The sequence below is a fragment of the Sciurus vulgaris genome (assembly GCF_902686455.1).
Source record: "Sciurus vulgaris genome assembly, chromosome: 14".
In the NCBI taxonomy this organism is placed as follows: Eukaryota; Metazoa; Chordata; class Mammalia; order Rodentia; family Sciuridae; genus Sciurus; species Sciurus vulgaris.
In genome coordinates, this window is record NC_136475.1 from 2,057,525 (window position 1) to 2,083,560 (window position 26,036).

Consider the following 26,036-nt stretch of genomic DNA (forward strand, 5'->3'; position numbering starts at 1 on the left):
ACCTTATCTACATTCAGCCAACTGCATGCAGCATTTGAACCAAAGATGAGCCCAGGTAAATGGATGACCAGTACAATCATGAGCTAATGCATTTTAGAGTATTTTTATCCAGGGATCATTCACTAACACATTTACTAAGAACAGGATGCCCAGATTCAATCACATGTGGATTAAAAGTTAACCAGCAAACAAGAGGTGCCCTACAAATGCTGATTTCCTTTTCTTTTCTTTCTTTCTCTCTCTCTTTTTTTTTTTTTTTGCAAGGCAAGCACTCTACCGACTGAGCTATCTCCCCAGCCCAATTTTCTTTTCTTTTAATTTAAAAGTTGGAGTTCTTGCTAGATGTTGTTGAATTTTACAGAAATACATGCAGACATATATGCATATGATTGGTGCTAAACTCTCACAGTGCACGTGTTAGGTCGGAATTTGGACGACTATATGAGGGAGAGCGGAGCAACTGAGGCAAAGGGCAGCGGACCACACTGCGATCAATCAAATGGGCAGGAAAACTCCACTGACCCTTACCTCCACCTGTCACTCAGCAGGACTCCCACCCATTCCAGCCTATAAAGACCCTGGGCAGCCGGGCCACATGTGATTTTCTCCAGCTCCCTACCTTGAACTGTAGTGGGGATGAGGAGTGGGGGGTTGGCTGGGAATTTCACCGGAGAGCCAAATTCCAATAAAGCTTGCTTCTGCCGCTTTCTGTCCCATTTTATTTGCCCATTTTACAGCAGATACCACAGGAAGAAACAACATCACAGCCTGGCCATTAGGTCCAATTTGCAAAATAAGATTTCCTTTAATCTTCTAATAGAGCCTAATTGTTGAGGAAGATACCCCTCTTCCTTTGTTAGCTGTGTGATATCTGAAAGGGAAATAGCTTTGTGCCCAGCATTAGGTGAGAATTAGTGGGAGACAGAGTGGTCTGTTTTGGACACTTCCTGGTCAGAGCTTCTTCTTCTTTCTGAAGGTACTGTCTCTCCTGGGCTTTCTCCTAAAGCAGAAATATTGGTTAAAAAGTGTATTCTTTTCCTTTGGCATTAAAGGAGGAGGTCAGGATCCTTCTCCCTGAAGTCAAGGGAGTCATAGCTCTGCAAGCTGCAGTGTAGCTGTTGTGAATGGAGATGTGTTGTAGACTCAAAATAGAGTGAGTTTTGAAGATATAGCTCCAAAAATGTATATACTTTATTAATAATTTTATATTGCCCATATATGATAATATTCTGCATATATTGCTTAGACCTTCACTTAGTTGCTGAGTCTGGCTTTGAACTTGCCATCCTTTCTACTCAGCCTCCCAAGTTGCTGGGATTACAGGCGTGGACCACTACACCCAGGTCTTTTCAATTTTTAATGTGAATGATAGCAAGTCTTCAATTACACTTGAGATTCACATTTTGTTGGTGTGGGACATCGCTGCCTTAGGGTACCATTCCCAGTTCAAAGCTCAAGTTACCTCCTGATAAGATCAGAGAGCAGAGAAGTTAAAATAAAATTTTAAAGTAATTGTTATCATTTACATTCATGAAGAATACATACACATTAATTAATAAAGCGATATGATCAAGGTCGATATGAGACAAGGTTAAATGCAAATACCTTACTGGATAAGCTAGATCTCACTACTCAGTGGAATTCATGCCTTAAAATAGCTAGTTTGAAGCTCTGGGATCAATGTCCAAAACCTCAAAAGAAAAAGAAAATAGGCATGGTGGAGCATGACATAAATCCCGCGATTCAAAGTTAGAAGTCAGCTTGGGCAGCTGAGAAAGACCTGTCGCAAATTTAATCAAACAAACAAAAGGACTGTTGCTCAGTGAGAGTGCCCTGGGTTAAATACCTAGTCCTGCAGGAAAAAGACAAAAGACTATCCAACAGTCGCCAAGAACCCGTCACTCTGTTCTCTTTCCTTCCCTGGTTGGATGTAATCTACCGTCACTCAGAACGGTGACTCAATGGACGCTCTTCCAGGGGGCGGACCCTGATGTTCTGCCCAATCAGCAGCTCGTGTGTGGGCGCTGTCCAATCAGGCACGCAGCCTGTGAAGAGGGGGCGGGCTTCCGCCATCCAGTGTCGTCCTGGTCTCCGGAACCCGCCATTCTTCAGATACCAGTGCCCACTCGCGCTCCTGGGCTCCTGCTGCCGGTGTGGCGCCTCCAGGAGGTGCCGGAAACCCCGGAGAGAGCGCTGGGTTCCCGACGCCCGGGATGGTGAGTGAGCGGCGGACCTCTTGGGACTGGGGGCGGCTGTCCGGACCCCGAGGCCCTGGCCAGGCGGGAACTGGGAACGACCCTTCGTGGTCTCTAGTCTGCAGACTGAGTCCTCCTGGGGCAGCTCAGCCGCAGTGCACCTGGCCGTGCTGGTGCAGTGCAGGTCGGCAGGCCGGGACCCAGCACACCCTCTCTGATCTCTGCACGGTTGCCTCAGCCCCTGACTGAACCCTGTCTGGCACTAGCCTGCCCGCAGCCCACCGTGGTCTCCAGTCTGCAGACTGAGTCCTGGGGCAGCTCAGCCGCAGTGCACCTGGCTGTTCTGGTGCAGTGCATGTCGGCAGGCCGGGACCCAGCACACCCTCTCTGATGACTGCACGGTTGCCTCAGCCCCTGACTGAACCCTGTCTGGCACTAGCCTGCCTGCAGCCCGCCGTGGTCTCCAGTCTGCAGACTGAGTCCTGGGGCAGCTCAGCCGCAGTGCACCTGGCTGTTCTGGTGCAGTGCATGTCGGCAGGCCGGGACCCAGCACACCCTCTCTGATGACTGCACGGTTGCCTCAGCCCCTGACTGAACCCTGTCTGGCACTAGCCTGCCTGCAGCCCGCCGTGGTCTCCAGTCTGCAGACTGAGTCCTGGGGCAGCTCAGCCGCAGTGCACCTGGCTGTTCTGGTGCAGTGCATGTCGGCAGGCCGGGACCCAGCACACCCTCTCTGAGGACTGCACGGTTGCCTCAGCCCCTGACTGAACCCTGTCTGGCACTAGCCTGCCCGCAGCCCGCCGTGGTCTCCAGTCTGCAGACTGAGTCCTGGGGCAGCTCAGCCGCAGTGCACCTGGCCATGCTGGTGCAGTGCAGGTCGGCAGCCCGGGACCCAGCACACCCTCTCTGGTCTCTGCACGGTTGCCTCAGCCCGACTGAACCCTGTCTGGTACCAGCTGCCCGCAGCCCGGCATCGCCACAGTTGTGTGGTGGAAATTGGGACGATCATCAGGAGAGAGTCCCGACTCTGTGTGGTTCCTGCGTGAGAACAGCTGTGTCTGCTGGGACCCCAGTTCCTCCTCCCTCCTGAGCCTCTAAATGCAGGGGAAGCAGCATTTCCAACGTAGAAGTCTGTCCTGCAACTTTATTGGTCTGTGAATAAAGTCCTAGTTTCCAGCTCCCTGTCCACATTCCAGTGCCAAATTATCTTTTCCAAATTATGAACTATTTGTTTCCCATGCTTCATTTCAAATGGACACAGCATTTTTCTATTTTTTTTCCTCCAAGTACTGAATGGCACTTTTTAAAAAAAGATTTGGTTTTCTGTTGTGAGCATTTTTTTGAAAGGAAAGCAGAGAATTGCTTGACTATTTGGGAAAAAAATGTGTCTGCTTTTCCCTTTGTCTTTCCTCTGCACAAAAACCTCAAGATTTTTTGAGTTGAGATTCCCCTTGGCAGAATTCACTGTGTGAGGTGTCCTCAACCCCTACCCCCCATCTTTTCCTGTCCCTGGGTTTCAGAACTGCCTGATACAAGGTGCCACGACTCCATGATGTCTGAAGCCTCCTGGAGTGTGTGGTGAACACCGTTCCCTGGGTCTTGAGATCCTGGAGAGTAGTAGGGGGTTCGGGGGTGGAGCCTCTCAGGAGAGGAGCCGACTGTCCTCACCTGTTTTTTTTTTTTTTTTCATGTAAAAGGCATGTCAGTTGTTTGTTTTTTTAACTACTGTGAATAGCACTAAAATGAAATGAGAGCACAGCCTTTTCTTTGACATACTGATTCCAACCCCTTTAGATATGAAACCAAAATCATAGTTACTTGATCATATGGTAGTTTTTTTAGTTTTTTAAGAACCTTTGTACTATCATTTTAAAGATACTATAAAGTTTATATTCTAACCAGCTTTCTATGAGGACTTCCTTTTTTCCATGTCTATGCTGTGGACAACTTGTTATCTTTCAACTTTTTGATAGTGGTCATCTTGCCTGCATTGTTCAGGGTGCTGGGGGTTTGCTATTTGGTGCATTAAGTCCCTCATACAAGTTAGAATCCAGATTGTCATGTTTCCAGTGGAAGAGTGTGCTGTGACTTTTTCTGTAGTCTGTGCTTCTTAACCCCTTTTCTTCACTACTGGTGGGGATTGTGGCCAAGGATGTACTTTCACACCAATGTAAGGCCACTAGTTTGTGATCTGTGGAGATTTGCACATGCTCAGTTACCATTGCTCACAGAACTCAGGAGGCTGAGATTGAATCCCAGGAAGTAAAGGTGTTCAAGTTGAGGCTGTCAGTGCATGGGCAAACTCCTTGTAGGAGAACTGGAGTTATTACTGGGGTGAACTGGGGGAGAGAGCTCAGGAAGTGCCAAACTCCCACTCAGGCTGCGAGTGGTGGCCTTTATTTTCCTCCATAAATTCATGATTCCTTCTAGATAGGAGCTCAGCTGTCTGCAACAGCAGTTGGCAGAGTGTGCTTGGAGATCCAGAGCCCTTCTTGGGATGACACCCTTGTGATTTAGCTCATTGTTTTCCCTTGTCGCAGGTGATGGAGTCCATGTAAGTACTTGTATGTCCGTAAAACATCACTTCTTCTGTTGTGTATACCTGTGTATGTGTGGTCCCTTCCTCTCTGAGCACTAGATAAATTAAGTCGCAAACCACAGAAAACTTAAAAGTAGGATATGTACAATCTTAATCTTCCTCTCCTAAGTCTCTGAGCTCATTTGTGACATGTCTTTGACTCAGGACTTCAAATATGAGTAGATATTTATTCAGTGTATCCGTAGATGGAGGGAGAGTCAGAGTCACCTGTTCTGCTGAATTTCCAACATTATCCTGCACTAACATCTGCCTTTTTTTGTGGTGCTGGGTTTTCAACTCAGGGCTTGCATATTCCAGCAGCTGCACTTACCTTTAGATTGGGCTGACCATCCTTTCAAATCTAAAGTAATTCTTCCTTTTTTATGGGAGGGAGAGGTGATTGATCCCAGGGCCTTGTGGTTGTGAGGCAAGCACTCCATCAAATGAGCTGTATCCCTAGCCCTAAAGTAATTCTTGATATGTTTGGATTCTTGTTGGCCTTTCTATTGCTCTTGACAATAGAATATTTACATACATGTGGATTCAGCTATGGATATTGTTTGTATTCTGAATCCTTAGTCATTATTAATGCAATATTATAGTTTCATAATATACATTAGTGTCGGGTATTAATAACTACTTCTTTTGCTCCTAGCAATCAGAGGGATTTTTGGACTAATTTTTATAAACTTAGCAGTTGAATTGTAGGGTGTTTTGTCCCTCTTTCACTAAAAGGAAAGCATGCTGAAATTTTGATGGATAGTGTTGAAAATTAACTGGGAGGAAAATGATCATCTTTGTAAGGATGAGTTTTATCATCTCCATGTAGTGTGTATAATTGAGTCTGTCATTTGCTTCTGTAAATTTTAACTTTCTGGTAAATTCTACATATTTGCTTTTAAAGGATGCATGCATACACATGAAGTATCACATTGAAGAGACAGCTCTAGAATACTCATCTTATGTTTTGTATGGTTAAACTGAATGTAATCTGACCACAACTGTGACTGGACCTTACACGTGATCTTTTCCCACTTTATTATTTTTCCACTTCTTAATGTACATCCTCTTTCCAACCCTCTAGTTGTCAGTTGTTTGGGTCAATATGCTGTGTCCTCATATGTTTTCATGGTTCACGTGTGCGTTCCCTTTTACCAGTCTGTGCTGATGTGTCTTCATAGGCAGTTGCTGTAAGTATAGAGCAAAAACTTACACTTCATCTTTAGTTCATGATAATTCATTTCTTCCAAATTGTTTTCAGTATTGTTTCATTTAATCTATCTGATCTGATTTTATTTTCCATTTGTCTAATTTCTTAAGATTTGGAGCCTTTTTATGATTATGGAATATTGAGATATGTCCTTTATAAATTGCTCAAGCCTGCATTTCTTTGATGTTTCTGTCTTTTCCTTTCCTTTTAAAAATGTTTGGTTATATTGGATGAAATTAGTTTCTTCAAGTGTTTCACTTCTCTTTATACATTGTAATGGTAACATTTGATGAATAGAATTTTTATTTTAATTTTGCCCAAGTTTATGATTTTTTTGACATGTTGTTTTGTATAACTTTGAAAAGAACTCCCTTTTTGTGGTGTGGAAATCGAAAGCAAAGGATCTCTACCAGTGAGCCACATTTCCAACCTTATTTGAAATTTATTTTAAGACAGGGTCTACTAAAGTGCCCAGACTGGCATGGAAACTTCCCTCCTCTTGCATTAGCTTCCCAAGAAGCTGATAGTACAGGAGTGTACCACCATGTCCACCTTATAACTCCCTTATTTATACAACTTTTGAACGTTTTGTGTTTTTCTTTTGTACGTAAGTATGTATTACCTCTGAAACTGACCTATGATTGCTACGAGGAAGGCAACAACAACACTCTTTGGTCACACAGATACCCGATTTTCCCAGCAGCTTTCTTTGGAAAAGATAATTTTTCTACTTTCCTGCACTTAAAGCTTTTGTCATTTGTCATTGAATTGCAAGTGTCTTTTTGAAGGTTCTGTCTTTAGATCAACAGGTCTCTTTGTCCATTCATTATGAGGTGTACACTGAGTGCTGTAACTTTATCGCATATAGGCACGTGTGCCATAATGACGTTTTGGTTGGTGACGGACTGCACACACAGTGAGAGTTTTCACAGATAGCCTAGGTAGTGTGCCATTTGGCGTCAGAGCCCTGTATGATAATTGCAAAATAGAAAGTCACTTTACAGTGATTTACAGCATCATGTACACATGGTGTAATTCACTCTTTTCTTCTGTAAATTTTAATTTTCTGATAAAAGCAACGTATTTCCTTTTTTTAGTTGTAGATGGACATGGTACCTTTATTTTGATTTACTTACTTTTATGTGGTGCTCAGGATCGAACCCAGTGCCTCACATGTGCTATGCACGTCCTCCACCACTGAGCCACAACCCCAGGCCTACATATTTCCTTTTAAACATGCATGCACATGATTTACAGGATTTCCCACAATTCATATTCAACATTAAATGTCATAGCCATGAAAATATATAAGTATATGTTTATGTGTTTACATATATATGTGTATATATGTATGTACATCTTGGATATATATAGTATAGATGATATATAATTTTTACTTCTCAGATTTAACCAGAGCCCTTTTGCTCTTCTATGTCTGTGAAAAGAATGAACAGTTGACATTGGAGACACTCTGTGGATATGATCATTTTCAGTATCTTTAAATTTTGCTCTTTTTCCTGGGACTTTCTCTATTGTCCTTGTCACATAATTTGCCTACTCCAAACCATTGAGACTTGATTAGCTAGTGAATTCTTAGGTTCCTTTTTGGTTTAAGTATTTAAGAATGTATGTTTTCACTTTTACCTCTAGATGCATCCTGTTTTTATAGATCTATCGTGGTGTAATTGGCATATGATAACCCGTGCATATACTTTTATCTTTTGACATATATTCATCCATGAAGCCAGCACCAACATAATCAATTATCTACTTCCCTAAATCTTGAAATCAACATAATTCATATATCCACTACCCTAAAATTTTCCCTGGTCCTCTTTTAAAATCCTTCTTCCTGCTCTTCTTCACCACTTTTTAACATTCTTTTGACCTTATTGGGCCAAGCAAAAAAATAGAATTAGTTTCCAAATTATATAGATCAGTGAATTATCATAAAGAGGACACACACGTAGTTACTGTCTACATCAAGAATCAGAATATCGCTGGGCAGGTTGCAAATGCCTGTAATCCCACTCTGGAGATTGAGGCAGGAGGTTCACAATTTCAAAGGTAGCCTCATCAACTTAGCAAGGTCCTAAGCCACTTACTGAGCCTGTCTCAAAATAAAAGATAAAAAGGGCTGGGAATGTGGCTCAGTGGTTAAGTACCTTGGGTTCAGTCCCTGGTACACACACACACATACATACACAAGAACCAGAACATTAACGATGCTCCTGATGACCCGTGTCCCCTCTCCTTCCACTGTCCACTCTGTCCTCCTTTCTTGTCACTACAGAAGCTACCTTTTGGTTCCTATGAGTACTGCTAAGGTGTTCTTTAAAGCAAAGAACAGAAGCGTAAAAATGTCTTTATTCAATTATAAGAACAGGTGCTATCAGGTGCAGCTGTGGACCCATTGTCATCTACCTGCTGTGTCAGGATATGTGCTCATACACATGTGCACATCTCCTTTTATTTTTACAAATTTCTAAAATACTAAGTACTTATTTTTAATTTAGAAAAGAGGAAAATGGTATTCCGGGAGATAAGTGTGCTGCTCACCATTGATGATTATTTATCAAGGAGCCTGTGGACTCGGGGAACAGCGATCACCTCAGGTTTGTCCTGTGCGGATTTTCCTCAACTCTGAAGGTCATCTTTTCCTCATTAAGTGTTACACAAGAAATGCAGTAAAAATACCTAAGAAATGTTGACAGAAAATAGCTTCAGCAGCAATATTAATACAATGTTACTAGAAAAAAACCTGAGATGTAACAGACCTAACTCCTGTGACATCCAAAATAAGATTGGCTTCAGAACTAAATTCTCCCATGGGTCAAATCAAATCTGCTTTAAGTAATAGAGTCATTTATACCACAGCATGTCAGTCTGCCATAGGGCTGAGTCATTCATACCACAGCATGTCAGTCTACCATAGGGCTTGAGTCATTTATACCACAGCACGGTCAGTCTGCCATAGGGCTGAGTCATTCATACCACAGCATGTCAGTCTGCCATAGGGCTGAGTCATTTATACCACAGCACGGTCAGTCTGCCATAGGGCTGAGTCATTCATACCACAGCACGGTCAGTCTGCCATAGGGCTTGAGTCATTTATACCACAGCATGTCAGTCTGCCATAGGGCTGAGTCATTCATACCACAGCATGTCAGTCTGCCATAGGGCTGAGTCATTCATACCACAGCATGTCAGTCTGCCATAGGGCTGAGTCATTCGTGCCACAGCACGGTCAGTCTGCCATAAGGCTGAGTCATTTATACCACAGCATGTCAGTCTGCCATAGGGCTGAGTCATTCATACCACAGCACGGTCAGTCTACCATAGGGCTGAGTCATTTATACCACAGCACGGTCAGTCTGCCATAGGGCTGAGTCATTCGTACCACAGCATGTCAGTCTGCCATAGGGCTGAGTCATTCGTGCCACAGCACGGTCAGTCTGCCATAAGGCTGAGTCATTTATACCACAGCATGTCAGTCTGCCATAGGGCTGAGTCATTTATACCACAGCACGGTCAGTCTGCCATAGGGCTGAGTCATTTATACCACAGCACGGTCAGTCTGCCATAGGGCTGAGTCATTCGTACCACAGCATGTCAGTCTGCCATAAGGCTGAGTCATTTATACCACAGCATGTCAGTCTGCCATAGGGCTTGAGTCATTTATACCACAGCACGGTCAGTCTGCCATAGGGCTGAGTCATTCGTGCCACAGCACGGTCAGTCTGCCATAGGGCTGAGTCATTTATACCACAGCATGGTCAGTCTGCCATAGGGCTGAAGGGATGTATTTGTGAAACAAACCTGGGATACTCAGATCAGGACGTTGTTCAGGGAAAGTGTCACATTGCCCGTCCCAGCACATAACACAGGAGGGATGGAAGGCTCGGTGGGCTCAGCATCCAGGACTGGCCGGCGTAGGTGGAAGAGGCAGTGCTCGGCCACTAAGTAGATTAGTCTTCTAAGGAAATGCTTTAAAATCTACAGGCAGAGTAAGTTCAGTGGCTCTTCATGAATTTACTCATACTTTGAATAGAATCTGATGTAAAATAACACATCAGAGACCATCACACTTTTGAGTATAAGTTTAGTTTAATTGTTTGAATTTTTCTGTGTGTTTAGGTGTGTCCTGGTATTTCATACAAAGTGTACTTTTTACTATTGACTGAATTCCAAACATACCTGAGAGCCTCACATTACTCTTAGTTGTCTTAGCTGTTAAAAGGCTTTGCCAAGTGGCCTCTTGTCACACAGCTCCTCTGAGGAGGTGAAGTACTGGCCTCGGTGGTCTCGGCTCTGTGCCTGTGTGTGTGACATTCTCTTGTGTCTGGCCCCACAGGTGCCCACTGCTCCGTGGCCCCAGCTCTCGAACAAAGCTCTCCACGTGGTCTACCTGTGTGCGTTGTTCAGGTCAGATTGCTGGGGTGGTGTGCCAGCAATAGAGTGGACAGTGATGAAGGCGGAGGAGGCTCAGTTCCTGATGGGCAGTGGCCATGAGGGCAGAGCCCATGTCTGACTGGGGGGGCTCCCTCCCCACAGCAGGAGCGTTCGGTTCTGTGACCTGCAGCTCTGTGCCCCCACCTTCCCCAGGGCTCTCTCAGTCCTCTCCTCAGAGAAACCGAACCCCCCACCTTTCTCCCTGACCACTCGCACGTGGCCGCATGTCTCCCTGAGCTCAGTGCCAGCTTAGTTTTCTGCCTTCTGATGTCTGTCTTCTGTGGGGCTCAGGAAAAACTATATTTTATCGGCAGTCTGTTCACTTTTTTCTTGTTTAATGTGTCAGAGCAAATCATTTTTGTCAGTTCTTTACATCTGTATGGTGCTGGGGAGTGAACCCAGGGCCTTGTGCTTGCAAGGCAAACACTCTACCAACTGAGCTGTATTCCCGCCCCTGATTGTTTTTAAGTATATGCTGTTTTACTTTGGATTTATTTTAGAACTAGATTAGTGCTGATCTCCCTACTGTACTTTCTGTAAAGTATTTCACATGGTTGTCCAACTTTATTTCTGTTTCAAAAGCAGATTTCGTCCTTGTTTACTTTTGGTCCTGGTGATTGAACCCGGGCGCACTCTACACTGCCAGTCCTTTAAGGAGTTTTAAATTTGGAGGCAGGGTATAGGAAGCTTTCCCCATTGGCCTTGTCTTTTTCAAGTCCTGGCTTCAGCCTCCGGAGTCAACAAAAATTACACATATATACCACTAGGCCTGTACTTATTTTTTGTCTCTTAAATTCACTGCTTTTGTGTTTTCTTCTATTTTGTTTAGTTCACTGTGTTGCTATAGTTACTTTCACATATTAAGACATTGGTATTTGGTTTAGGCAGTTGCTCACGTTATACATTTATAGAACTCCTTTACCACTGAGTGTAGTAGCTTAGACCTGATTAAAAACAGCAGAAAGCTGGGTCTGGTGGCACTTACCTTAATCCCAGCAACTAAAGAGATTGAGGCAGGAAGGCCCCAAGTTCAAGGCCAGCCTCAGCAACTTAGCAAGAGCTTAAGAAACTTAGTGAGACCCTGTCTCAAAATGAAGAATGAAAAGTTCTGGGAATGTTGCTCAGTGGTTAGCACCCCTCAGTTCAGTCCTCAGTACCAACATGGAAACAACGGGAAAGAAAAATAGCTGAAGCCACACATGCACTCACTGTTTAGTTATTTTTATTTATTCATTCATTTATTTACTCACTCTTAAATGACAATACTTGTTATTAATACTCATATTGACTATGTTATAAGTGAATAATATTATTGACTCCATGTTATTATTCTCAGGCTTCGTGGAACTGGATAATGAACTAAAGGAGTCCACGTTGCCTGGTCTCAGGAGAGTGTAATTCCTTGGCTGTTTAAATTGTTGCATTTCTGTGATTTGAAACACCAAGTTGTCATTGTAAAACAGAAATCAGAATTGAGGCTAAAGAAGGGGAGGTCAGAGTTTTCTGCTAAGAACCCAGGGCTGATTTATAATTGAAAAGTCAATGATATCATGTTTCACTAATTTCATATACTTACAATGTATTAGAGATAATCATTCTGTCAATATTGAGATATTGGATTTTAAGAGAGCTGAAATGTAAATAAAATGAACACATATGAAGTCTGTACTTTGGATCGTTGTGGTTAGCATGTTTTTGTAACGCTCATAGCCAGTGTGTAAACGATAGGTCCTGGGTCTTATTTATGCTCAGGTTCTTCTTTCTCAGGGTTGTCCTGTCTCATGTTGAGTGGCATGTGTCTCCCTTCTTCTGCATCTGACTGTCCCTTTGCTCAGTTGCTTCTCCATGAAAACACGGCTATGAGGAGAGAATGGATCCCTGTCATCTCTGCCCAGTCCTGTGTCTGGCGTGCTAGGTGCAGCCACAGGACCTGTGCACTGGAGCAGGTAGGAGAGTCAAGGCAGGGGCGAGGAGGCTGAGGTGGCCAGGACTGAGCCCCTGGTGAGGCTGAGCTCACTGAGGTGCAGGGAATCCAGGCTGGACTCCAGATGAAGTAACGAGGCAGCACAGCAGTGCACGTGTGAAGCCTGCAAGGCTGTGGTTGACCTTGTGGAACTCTCAGCATGAGTTAAGGAAATAGTCATGAGTAATACTAATTAATAATGACAGTAGTAGTAATAGAATGTTACTTAATATGTGAGAAAAGGTCATTCATTTTAACACTAGTGAATGGTATAAAACAGTAAATACGAGAAAGTGACATTAGGTGATCTTGCAAAAGAAAGATTATAAATGCATATTTGTGCTGAGCATGTGAGTTGGCTTGCTTGTGCAAGAACCTACGTTTAATTTTTATCAGTACAAAAAATGAAAGAAAAGGAATGTTTTTAAAATTTTAGTATTTTAGAGCATTTTAGGTTTTTTCTGATGGTAACCAAACACAGGGTTTTGCACATGCTAAACAAGCACTGCACCATTTAACTACAATAGTTCCAGAGAAGATTATTGTTTAACTTGTCTCTAAGTAAAAAATTTACAAATATAGTGTTCATGCTACATATAATCATATTATACATCATTATATAATTAATGATATGTGTAATTCATATATAATTTATTTATATTTCTTATATCAGGTTTTATTTAGGGTATATGCTTAAACTATGTAATTCTGTACTATTTTATATATATATATATATGTCTAAATATACCTATATCTGTATATATTTAGATATAGATAAACATGTATATGCAGATATATAAGTGAATGAACACACGATAAACACTGCTCAGCAATCCAAAGGAGCTTATTACTGAAGCACAGAGACCGGTTGAATCTCACAAACATTGTACACTGATGAGACTACCAGTTATCGATTACCTTGAGGAGTCCTGCTTCCTCAAATGTTGAAGTATAACACCAGAGACGCTCACCAAGGCCTGTGTGGAGTAAAAAGCAAGAAGCATCCTTAAAGGATAGTAAAACAGACTTCTGGTGGAAGGGGACCCAAAGGTGAAATCCCTAGGATGAGGGAGTTGTGTCGCTTTTATACAACTGAAGTCTCCTTCATTCTCCTGCATTCTTCTCTCTCATCTTGTTCATTTCCCCCCAACCTGCAGAGAGTAGGTTGGATGGCCAGGAGGGTGAGCAGGTGGCCCGGAAGGCCGAGGTGGAGAGCTGGGCAGGAAGGGAGCGGCAGCCCAGGGAGCCCTGAGTAGTGGCTCTGTCTGCTCAGGAGCTGCTTCGTTAACGACCTTTTTGGGAGGGGTGGTATCTAAGGGCTCTGGGGACATGAACATTCCAGTCTTCCAGGGGAGATTTCCAACCTCCTGGACTCAAGTCAGCCTCCATTTTCTCAATTTGACCCAATTATATATTCTACACTAGCTGCCTATCTTTAATTCTGGCTTCATTCCCCCGTCTAATTTTAGGGACTCCTTTCTGCTGTAAGGAAATGGGATTTGGCTGCTTCCAGCTGGAAGGTAGCGGTGGGGCAAGCAGTTTGGAGTTCCCCTTAGAAATAGGTTGGTCAAGAGGTCCACGGTGAAAGTCTGATTGAAAAGTAATAGACTGGAGGGTCATTTGATAGATGGGTGGTCTATAAAAGGAACAGGAAGTTATGAGTGCTGGATTAAGATTAATTCAACCATAAATGCTTCAACATGGGGACATGGCAGTGAATATGATGGTGATGACAGAGGCTGACAGCGTCTTCCACCAGGAGGTAGCAGAGAACCAGGAACTACGAGTTTGTTCCATGGTAAGGCTGGTGAGGACGCGGCCTCTATCTGAGAGTGCAGATTGTTACGGATGTCAGTCACATTGTTAGAGTTGCCAGGGGTGTAAACACAGCTTTCAGTTGTCATAAGGGCAAGGGAACTGCCTTGGGCTGGAGTGAGGACATCTAAGGCTATTCAGTTTGGTAAGACAGCTTTCTTCATGAGTGTTACTTCTGTGTTAAGGAGAGCATTTCCTCAACGTCGTGGACAGCAGTCTGAGTATGATTGTTTAGGGTCTCCACGTGCCATGTTACATCTTCTGATTTGGAATAAAAACAGTGAAACTAGACGATCATACCAACAAAAAACAGATCATCCCCATCTATGTTTGAGATTGGGGAGTCTTGCTGGCTGTTCTATACTTGGGGTCCATCTCCTGTGTGTCCAGGGGTACCCAATAGTACATTGTTCCATCCAGCCTGGGGGAAGCCAGGGACTTAAGTTAGTTCCACATGTCCATTGAGTCCCATTGGGCGCTGGCCAGCTATTTTCAGGGCTAGAGAGCCAGTTAGTCCCAAAGCAATGGTTGGCTCATAAAATCACATTTTGGTGGCATAGTGACTCTGGGGTCCATCCTAATTCTCCAGCAGTGTTAGGCCATTTGTCATAGGTGTGGTCACGTTGTTCCAAAGAGATTGGGGTTTCTTGGTTTAGATGCCCAATGATGGGTTTAAGCCACAAATACCCATCCCACATCTGATAATAACCATCCTTACACCTGTGACATGTTGGTTGATGGAGAGCGAGAAGGGGCAGGTCTTTATGTGACTTAACAGTGACACAAGTCTGAAGGTTGGTCTGCTCCAATGTGAAAATCCTTCCATGACCTGGTTGTGATACAGTTTCATTTATACGCCATAAATGAACATTGGCGTGAGTAACAGTTTGTAAAGAGGGTTTCTCTTCCTTTTGTTCTGACATTAAGGATTGTAGACTTATCCAGTCACTTCTTTGTAAGGCACACAGGCAGTCCAGAAGTGCTGGAAAGGGGAAATAGTCCACATGTCTAGCAATTACCTTTTTGTAAGCTGGTGGCATATTGTTGGGCCCAAACTAGAAAAGACTTAATTTCAGAGGATCCGTCTACAATAGTAAAGGGAAGAAAAGTTTATATTGTTAGCACAAAAAGACTGGGCAAGACGCAACCTCATGAATCATCTCAGGTGTTTATTCAGGGCCAAAGTCTCACAGAAATGGGATGAGATGGTGTGGGTGGGCCCACTTTCTTGGTGGAAGGTGAGCCACTGAACAAAGGAAGCAACTGGGTGTGTGTAGGTCATTGCGAGGGGTGGTCTAGTGAGCATAGCAGTTTTCCTTGGGCACTGAGGATTTGGGGGTCAGCTCTGGCAATCAGTGAAGGTGTCAGTTTGAGGGCTTAGGAATCTAACCTTGTGGGGCGAGCGTCTGCAGACAGCATCTGGAGAGGAATGTTCTGCCTTCTAGAGACTCGCTTTGGGGTGATAAGACTCTCTCCCTGTCTGCAGTTGGCATAGGAGATGAAGCTGTCAGTGCACGCTCCTCTTTCTCACTCCCTTTTCCCAGTCCACATCATCTTAGGGCTCTTCATTTCCCATATCTGATACACATCGTCATCGTCTCTGTGGAAGAGAATTTCAGGTCTTCTGTTGGAGTGTAAGAGTGTCCTTTCTCCTCTGTGGGAAGAAGTTTGTTTGGGAGTCAACTCAGGATGACAGGTTTTAACCAGTTCTGTCCCAGCATTTTAATGCAGAGAGGGTAGATAAGATTACAGGAGAAGGTCCTTTCCAAATAGGGTCTAGATTTGGGGAATTTGAAGGTATGTTCTTGATCATAACTGGATCTCAAGGTTCATATAGAGATGGAGAAATGATTGACTCAGATATGGGCTATTTACAGATTTTAGTTTGTAACGTGGCCAATTTTGTAATAAGAGCCAGCAGTTTCCTGACCTTTAAAAATATTATTCCTTAGGAAAGATCTCACAAATAAGAACTGAAATGGACTGAGCCCTAATGTTTTTGGAGTGTTCCTGATTCTGAATAGGCCAGGGGAAGAATCTTAGGCCATGGGTAGTGAGTTTCTTGAGTGAGTTTTTGTAGATGCCTCGGTAGGATTCATTAGTCTTTCCTACCCTTCCTGAGGATTGAGGTCTCTACTGGCATCAGATCTGCCATTTTGCTGCCACCAGTATCCCCCCACCCCGCCCCATTTTACAACCCAGATTGTCAGTCTGCGAACATCCTGGCCAGCCGTTGGCCCACTCATCAGCTGCGAACATTCTCAGCAGTCCTTGTTTCAGACTGTCAGCCCCAAACCTCCTCGCCTGTCACTGGTCCCTTGTTGTTAGCCCGCGGAATTCCACTACTCAAGAGTAGCTCCACCGCCACTCTCTCTCTCTCTCTCTCTCTCTCTCTCTCTCTCTCTCACACACACACACACACACACACACACACACACACCCCACACACACACACACACCCCCTGCAGGCAGACACTCTGCCTGTTCGCTTAATAAAAACTTGTGTGAGTTCCTGTCTGGAGTGGTTTCTGGCTGCTTTCAGTCAACACACAAATTGAAGGTAGTATTTTATGCCTAGGGCTTTGGGTATTCCCTGAGTGACAGCTGCCTTGAAAGATGCTCCACTGTCACTCTGGAGGCTGTGTGGAGCCCAAATCAGGGAATTATTTCCTGTAATGCAGATTTGACTACCTCTCCTGCCTGTTCAGTTTGGGAGGGCAGGCCTTAGTCCACCTGGTAAAAGCATCTACCATGACCAATAACTGTCGGAGCCCGCTGCTCTTGGGCATGTGAGGAAAATGCAGTTGCCTGTCTTCCAGGGAATTTCTCTGTCTTTTGTAATCCTGGGGACTTTTTGGTACAGTTAAATGGGAGGCTAATGCAGGCAGACTGCAAGTTTGAGATCAGCCTTGGCAGCATAGGGAGATTGTGTCTCAAAATGAAAAGTCAAAAGGACTATGGATGTTGTTAGTGGTAAATCTGTATATAGTCCCTGGATTCAATCCCTACTTCAGGATAAAATCCCACTGAATGTGAATCTTTTACCTGTTAAGTAGTGGGTTCTCTCTCTTTGAAAACTAAATGAATACAATTGGGAAGCAGAGAGGTCTGAGCTTAGTGCCTCCTCGTTACATTGATCTGGAGCCTACAAAGGAAGGCCCTTGGGAACAGTGAGTTTTATTCTTTGGATCCGTATTTTCCAGATATGGGTTGAACTGCGCAGTCACTCCTGAGAAGAAGGCCTAGAGGAGGAGGGACAAGGTGTAGCTGGTTCCCAGGTGTGTGACCATGTCAGGGGCGGCATTGACGTCCCCCCAGTACCTTTGGAATGTGTCGATGTTCACTTCCCTACCACTCAGGTTTGTGTTTAACATGTTTTAGTCACTGTTTCCTTTTCTTCTCAGAGTAGTCAGCTGTAACTCTTCACAAAATATAAGCCCATTTATACCGCTCCGTCTGGAGCCTTCTGTTTTACACTTGCATTTAAGCCACGCCAGGCTCACGTGACTTGTAGGATTGAAAAGGGTTTCCTTTTGGCAAGTAAACATTGGGAAATGTTGGTGTCCTAGGTTTCCACTAGGGATGTTCTTGAGTCATTAGATTTTGCTGAGGAAGTGAACCATGCTTTGTTTCCTTTACGTTTGGGTGCTCTGTCATCTAAAATGCACAAGTCTGGGGGACGCACACGGCTGGCCCTAAGAATTCAGCAAGTTCTAAAAGAACCAAATGATGGGAAGAGCCTCGATCTGTAGAACGACATGGAAAGTCCACTGAAATACCCCGTTATGTCATTGTGCTTTGATTTGGCTACTGATATTACAGTAGTGATGGTGTGTGCCTTTTGTTGATTGACACTTGGAACCAATTTGTTCTGTTGCAGTGTTTTAAGCTTATTTACTCAGTGTAAGTGCTGACTGCAGGATTTCCCCTATAAAGTTTAATTGTTTAGTTAAAGTTGTCTTTAGGCATCTTCATAGGGTTTTTCTAAGTGATCTAACACACCGTCATGCTCGATACAGAAACTCCTTCCTTAGTTGTCTTTCTTTGGCTGCTTTGGGAATGCAGTCTCTGTCTTTTTTTTAACCAGCGACACTGGCTCTTATCACTGAAGTTCTTGCCGCAGACCGCGGTCCTGGAGACTTTCACTTTATCCCACCTGCCACTCACAGACAAACCTCATGACCACCTTGCTTTTCAGAAACAAGAATCGTATCTTTTCAAGTTTCTGAAACTTAAAAAGTGTTCTCAAAATAAATTTTGAATAACAGTGAAAAAATGAAATGTAAAAGATTAAGTAACTGTGGCTCTTATGTATTCCCTACCTTGAAATGTGCGAATCTCAAGCACTTTTTAAAATAACATCCATCCCAAATTGATTTACATGTTTTCTAAAGTGCCATATATGAGTTATTTTCATTTGCATAAAAAAGTATCTGCTGTTTCAGTGTATTAAGTTGACATTTCTATGTGTGTGTACATGAATCATAAATATCATTTGATCAATTTGAACTTGTTTCTTCTTAACTTGTTACCGTTGGTCTTCTCAGTTATAATAAATGCCCTGCTGAACATTTTCTCTTGACTTCGATGCTCCCTTTTTTCTTTACAGTTCAAACAATCTTGTGTAAAATCAGGCTGTACCATTTACTGGGTGTTTGACAAAATGTCATAAAAGATGAATACCGTTACTGTTATCATATTCTTTTGGTCTTCTTCATTAAGACATGAAAAACTCTTAGAGTGAAATGGTCAAGGTTTGTTGTGGACAGTTGCTGTTTTATAAAAGTATATAAATCTCTTAGAACACTTCAACTCAAATTCATCAATTTTTTCTTAATTCTGGTCTACATCATGCTATACCTTTTCTTGGCCCACTAGCATTAGGATCACTAGATTGGAATTACTACTACATATTCAGAAAACCATGTCCCATCCTAGAACTACTGAACCAGATTCTGCATTTTAGTAAGTCTCTGATTCATGGTTGTGCTTTTAAACTTTGAGAATCATCCTTCTTACTCACTAACTTTCTCATCTGAGAAACAGATCATTTATCTTATGATATATAAAATCACAATTAAAATATTCTTTGTTCTTTGTATATTCTTTGTTGAGGCCATAATTTTACATTTTAGGTATAAAATTGGGGTCTATACAGTTTCTTGTGGACTTATGACCCTCTTTCCTCTGAGTTAGATAATAGAGAATACCACTGTGTTACCAAGTCTTTTCTTGAACATTTACAGTCCCTCACCTCCTTGAGAGCAGTTCTAACTCCCATTTCATCTCCAGTCAACCTAACAGCTCGGGAATGATCATGTGGTCAACGTGCTAAGAAGTTACCCTTTCTTATCGCAGGAGCCGCTGACACTCAGGGACGTGGCCATCGATTTCTCTGAAGAGGAGTGGGGATGCCTGGAGCCAGCTCAGAGGAGTCTATACCGAGAAGTGATGTTGGAGACCTGCAGAAACCTGGTCTTCCTGGGTGAGCAGAGCCTCCTTCAGAATTCCTTTTTTTTTTTTTAATTTTTGGCGACGCTGAGGATTGAACACAGGGCCTTGTGCTTGTGAGGCAAGCACTTTACCAACTGAGCTATGTCTCGGGCCCCCTCTTCAGAATTCCTAATTAGTCAGAATTTCTAATTGTATAATTTCCTTCCCTTGCAGAATATCTTTTGGGAGTTTCTTCTCTTCATGAATGAGTTTCAGATTCTTGCTTTCAAGAAAAAGGCCTGGGCAGTTTTTGTTACAGAGAAGAAAATGTTAATGCCATTTCTTTTAGTTCTTATTCTCTCTTTCTTTAGCTGATATATACCCTTCACTTTAGATTAGTAGTACTTAAAATAATTCAGTGATATAAAATGATGTGACCTTCACATCAAAATCCAATTTCTTGGGCTGGGGATGTAGCTCAGTTGGTAGAGTGTTTGCCTAGTATGCACAAGGCCCTGGGTTCAATCCCCAGCACCACCCCCCAAAAAAAAAAAAAAAAAAAAATTAAAAAAATCCCAATTTCTTCCTTCTGTGGGACCAGAATAGAAATTTCAGTAATCACAGGGAGAATACCAACAGTCATTTCATTTGTTAATGAACATATTTTATTATCTCTAAGCTACATTTGAGCACCTTCCTCTTCAGCAGAGGAGAGGACCTTTGATTCCTCTTTTACTTGCCTTCCTTCCATTAGTATTTTCTCGTTTGCTTTGGTGTTTTATTAAAATCATTTAAAGCTTACACTATATTTTAAACTCCAAATTAATTTCCATTCCATAACAAAATTCAGTATATTTATCCTTTGAATATTGTTATTGATTGCACACTTATATTTATATTGCATACACATTAAGAAGTTGTTGATGATTTTTATGTTTTTGTCTTCCAGATTCTTTTGCACAGTAAGTGTCTTATGCTTAAGCATTCCAGTAAAATCGATTTCTATACTGGTATATGACTTTTTCTTGCCAGGATAACTTCGACCTATATTGCTGTGCACATTCATTTCATTTTTCAATATGGACGATTCACTTTGTATTTCTTGAAGGACAGGTCAAGTAGTCATGAAATTTGGATGCATTTCCATATATGTAAAGTCTTTATTTTTCCTAATTTTTGAAGGTTAGTCTTTCTGGTTGGGGATTCTTAGTTTACAATTCTGTTCTTTGACCCCTTTGCCAGCATTGCCCAGTTCCATCTGTATTTCGAGGCTTTTACTGAAAAATTGACTAATAATTTTATTCAAGTGCCTTTCTCAGTGGCACATCTTCTTTTGGCACCCTCAAGATTCTCTCTGTGTGAATATTGAAAACTGGAGTAAAATATGCTTCAGTCTTTTTGTGTTTTTCCTACTTGGGAGAGAATAAGCTTTTTGAATTCTGATATCCATTTTACTGCTCATTTTATGATACCTCAGACTTTTTTATTGATGGTAGAGATGGCATTCAGTTTCTTTTCCACTGCCCTTTTTCGAAGGCCTTTTTACTTGTTCACTTTTGACAATATCTCACTAAGCCTCAAAGTTGTGACCCTCCTGGCTCAGCCTCCCAGGTTGCTAGGATTACGGCTGTGCACAGCCATCTTTTCCTCCTTTAGAAACCATTTCTTAAGAAATTTTTCAAGTACACAGTTTTTGCTTGTTTCTACAAATAATTTTGTTCTGAATTTTATTCAGTTTTCTGTGTTCTGGTTTAGTTTACTAAACTTATTTCAAATGCATATTTACACTCTTTGATTAATTTATAACTCTTACTTTCCTAATATTCAATGCCTAGAGTTTTATTTTCTTCCTTGATTAAGCCAAGTGTCCCCTTCTCTTTGTGTAGTGTGCTATTTTTGATTTGTCCACATAGAAACCAGGCAATAGTAGATTAATATTCATTTTGAAAAGCAATGTGGAAGGTGGTAAGGAATTGAAAAATAGGGAAGGAGGGTGCTCCATGCTTATAATCCCAGGTACTTGGAAGGACATGCAAAAGGATTTCATGTTCAAGGCATGTCATACCATGTTTCAAAATAAACATATTGAAAAGGCTTGTGTTGTAAGTCAGTGGTGCAGCACCATTGGGCTTAATCTTAAGCACCACACATAGAAATTTAAAAGTAGAATGACCTCATGATCCAGAAATTCATGTTCCAAAACAGTATTTCTTTTAAAAAGATTAAATAAGCATGTGGAAGAGAAATCTCCACTAGTGTGTTAGTGCAAGCATTGTTCACAGTAGTCAAGACAGAGAGCCAAACTGTGTTCCCGTCAGTGGTTGAATGAGTGAAAAAGTGTAAGATCTTTACACACCATCAATTTGTCCTAGAAAAGACACACCTCGTCACTTAAATTGACATGGGATGAACATATAGAACTGTGCATTACATGAAATGAGTCTCATTTTCACTCACCTGTGGAGCTCAGAAATGCAGAGAGTACAATGGTTACCAGCCACTGTGTTTTTCAGAGTGTTATTCACAGTCTGCAAAATATTATTTTAATGACACAGAAGGTCAAGAGTTCCATTGTTCCCATGGTGAGTGTAATGGATTATATTGTTTTCGGAAGGGGGTACCAGGTTTTGAAACTAGAGGCCTTTAACCACTAAGCAACATGCTCAACCCTTTTTCTGTTTTTTGTTTTGAGACAGGGTCTCCCTAAGTTAATTTGTCCTCACTAAGTTGCTGAGGGGGGTTTTGAATTTGGGATCCTCTTGCCTCAGTCTCCCACGTTGTGGGGATTTCAGGGTTGTTTGACTGCATTGGCTAATATATTGTATTCTTGATGAATGCTAATAGAAATGAATGCAGTGTTTCCTTAGCATAAATAATACATTATGATAATCATATGAAATAGTGCATTTGTTCATTAGCTAGATTTCATCATTTCACCATATATTTATATTTTAAAATACCATGATAGACTTAGTAAATAAATTTGTTAGTAAATGAATCAGTAAATAACCAAAATCATAAAATTTAGATGCAAATCATTTGTCTTGATTGCCATGTGTTGACAACACCCAGGCAATACTGACATAAGCTGTGTGTGCAGGTTCATGCACTTGCATGTGTATATCTTCCAGTAACAAGGTTTGTCCGTATTTTTCTTTAAAGACCATATACTCTTTACCCCTGTTGACTCTCTGTAATGTCATCCAAAATCTTATCTTTTACATCCACGACTGTCGTGGAAGACAGAAAGTGATTTTCAGATAGTCCCCAGGAAAACCAGAAATGTTCACATTTCACATTGCCCTTTTTCTGTTGAGAGAGAAGATAGTGGGTGGGTTTTTCTTAATTGCACCATAGTGTATTCTTAAGGAGGAAGGTTTATAGTGGATAAAAGTAGTAGCACACTTTTATTTCCTCTGCTATTTTACTCTCCATAATGACATAGTTATCTTGGATACAGAATTCTCAGATATTTTGGATAATTCTCACAAAGTAATTTGTACATCATTTTTTTTTTTTTTTTTTTTTTGGTGGTGCTGGAGATTGATCCCAGGGTCTTGTGCATGCAGGGAAGCACTCTACCACCTGAGCTACATCCCCAGCCCTAATGATGGCTTTGGATGTGCTGTTGTGACACCCTGCTCATGTGATGACTGCTATAATTTCATGTTATAGTTGCAAAGTATATTACTAGTCTGATATGTACAGTAATTGTTTTTTTCTTTTATTTCAGCCATGAACCCTCATGATACCCAGGAAATTTTGCCAGAGCTTGACATAGAGCATTTATGCAAAAACGTGCTAACAAGAAGATATGGAAATTGTGACCTTGACCATTTACAACAAAAGGAAGTTCAGGACAGTGTAGGTGAGACTGAAGGTCAGAAATCATATTGTAAAAGACAAGACAAATTAGTAGTGACTGCCCATAATGAAAACTTTACTGTCAGTAGACCTCAAGAACATTTAATGACTCACAAAAGTATTCACTTTTTAACTGGAGGACAAACTTCTAAAAATCATCATTTTGAAAATTTCTTTACAAACGGTCTATTATTCTGTAATAAACAAAGAATTCCTTCCTGTGCCCAAACATACACTTTCAATGATTGTGGGAATGCCCCTGTGCACTCATTACTGCTTAATCAAAATTCAGATGTAGATTTCTGGAAAATACAGAACACATGTAATAAAACAAGCAACACTGTTAGTCAGGACTGTACCCTAAGTAATTACCAGTGTACTTATGTTGGAGGAAAAAAGCATGAATGCAGCAAGACACAGAAGAACTTCGGCTCTGGCTGCAATACGAGAAAATACGAGTGTGCTCATTGTGCACAGAGCCTTTACCATGACGACAGGTGTGGGAAGGTCCCTCCTCAGTGCTCAGAGCTCATTGCCCCTCCAGGTACTCAGAGCCAAGAGAAGCCTTGCACATGTGAGGAATGTGAGCGAGCTTCCCATCCAACTCCAAGTCCTCCTGAACCCAGGGGAGCTCAGCCTGCAAGGGAGTCACGCAAAGTGAAGGAGCGTGTTCAAGCATGGAGTTCTGCACCCCTTTCTAAACATGACGGGTACCACAGTAGTGATCAACATGACAAGTTTAAAGAATGTGGCAAAACTTTGAATCAAGGACCACCCCCTGTTAAGCAGCACAGAATTCATACTGCAGAGAAACCCTACAAATGTGAACAATGTCGCAAATCCTTTAAGACTTACTCAAACCTTTCTAAACACCTGAGATGGCATAGCAGTGGGGAAACCTACAAATGTAAAGACTGTGACAAAGTTTTTAAGAATTTTTCAACACTTATTCAACACCAAAGGATTCATACAGGAGAGAAGCTGCATAAATGTGAAGAATGTGGCAAAGGTCTTACTCGAAGAGCATACCTTACTCAACACCAGAGAATTCACACTGGAGAGAAGCCCTACAACTGTGAAACATGTGGCAAAGCTTTTAATCAAAGATCACACCTCACTCAACACCAGAGACTTCATACTGGAAAGCATCCCTACAGATGTGAAGAATGTGGCAAGGGTTTTAATCAAAGCTCAGACCTGACTGAACACAAGAGAATTCATACAGGAGAGAGGCCCTACAAATGTGAAGAGTGTGGCAAATGCTTCACTCGACGAGCATACCTTCCTCAACACCAGAGACTTCATACTAAAGAGAAGCCCTACAAGTGTGAAGAATGTGGGAAGGGTTTTACTCACAGAGCATGCCTTACTCAACACCAGAGAATTCACACTGGAGAGAGGCCCTACAAGTGTGAAGAGTGTGGGAAAGGTTTCAATCAAAGCTCAAACCTTACAAAACACCAGAGAATCCACACAGGAGAGAAGCCCTACAAATGTGAAGAGTGTGGCAAAGGTTTCACTCGAAGAGCATGTCTTACTCAGCACCAGAGAATTCATACGGGAAAGCATCCCTACAAATGTGAAGAGTGTGGCAAAGGTTTTAATCAAAGCTCAGACCTGACTCAGCACCAGAGAATCCATACAGGAGAGAAGCCCTACAAGTGTGAAGAATGTGGGAAGGGTTTTACACGAAGAGGATATCTTCCTCAACACCAGAGATTTCATACTAAAGAGAAGCCCTACAAGTGTGAAGAATGTGGGAAAGGTTTTAATCAAAGCTCTGACCTTACTAAACACCAGAGAATTCACACAGGAGAGAAGCCCTATAAGTGTGAAGAGTGTGGCAAAGGTTTTACTCAAACACAGAACCTTACTGAACATCAGAGAATTCATTCAGGAGAGAAGCCCTACAAGTGTGAAGAATGTTGGAAATTTTTTACTCGAAGAACACATCTTACTCGACACCAGAGAATTCATAATGGAGAGAAACCCTACAAATACAAGGAATCTAACAAAGTTTTTAAGAATCATTCTTCCTTTACAAAACATGAGAGTATTCATGCAGGAGAGAATGAAAGTCCAAACCATTGCACCCCAGAACGTCTGTTGGCTTTCCTGCACATGCTACAAGTACCCAGAGCACTGGATTGCAACGTGCTGCCCTAGAAACTAACCCCACACTCAAACACCTTCCAACGATGTGCTGATGACTTGAAGTGAGGGAGGTCCCCTTCCCCTCCCTGCCCGTTCCCCTCCCCCTTTCCTTCCTCCCGTCCACTACATTTCTTTCCACCAGCCTGTTCATCTCTTCCTTCTTTTCTCTTTCCCCTCCCTCGCATCCCTTTCCCTCTTCCATTGTCTGTCTCTGTATTTTTCTTTTCTTGGTAAATTTAAGTCCTCTTTTGATGAAGGTGACAATCATGCATCTCCCTCGCCATCCTCCTTCAAGATTCCACATGCTCCTGAAGAGTGTGTTCCTGGCACCTCCCTGCTCCTTTGTCATCACAACAAGTTGACACACCCCGT

The 26,036-nt window shown here is 42.3% G+C and overlaps 1 long non-coding RNA gene across 1 annotated transcript; it reads left to right on the forward strand.

The window, feature by feature from the left end:
- Positions 1 to 2,078: 2,078 nt before the first annotated feature.
- LOC306643757 lies at positions 2,079 to 25,712 on the forward strand. The gene is made up of 3 exons (XR_013759038.1): positions 2,079 to 2,216; positions 19,572 to 19,698; positions 23,380 to 25,712. It is a non-coding gene; the product is annotated as an uncharacterized lncRNA (long non-coding RNA).
- Positions 25,713 to 26,036: the final 324 nt, after the last annotated feature.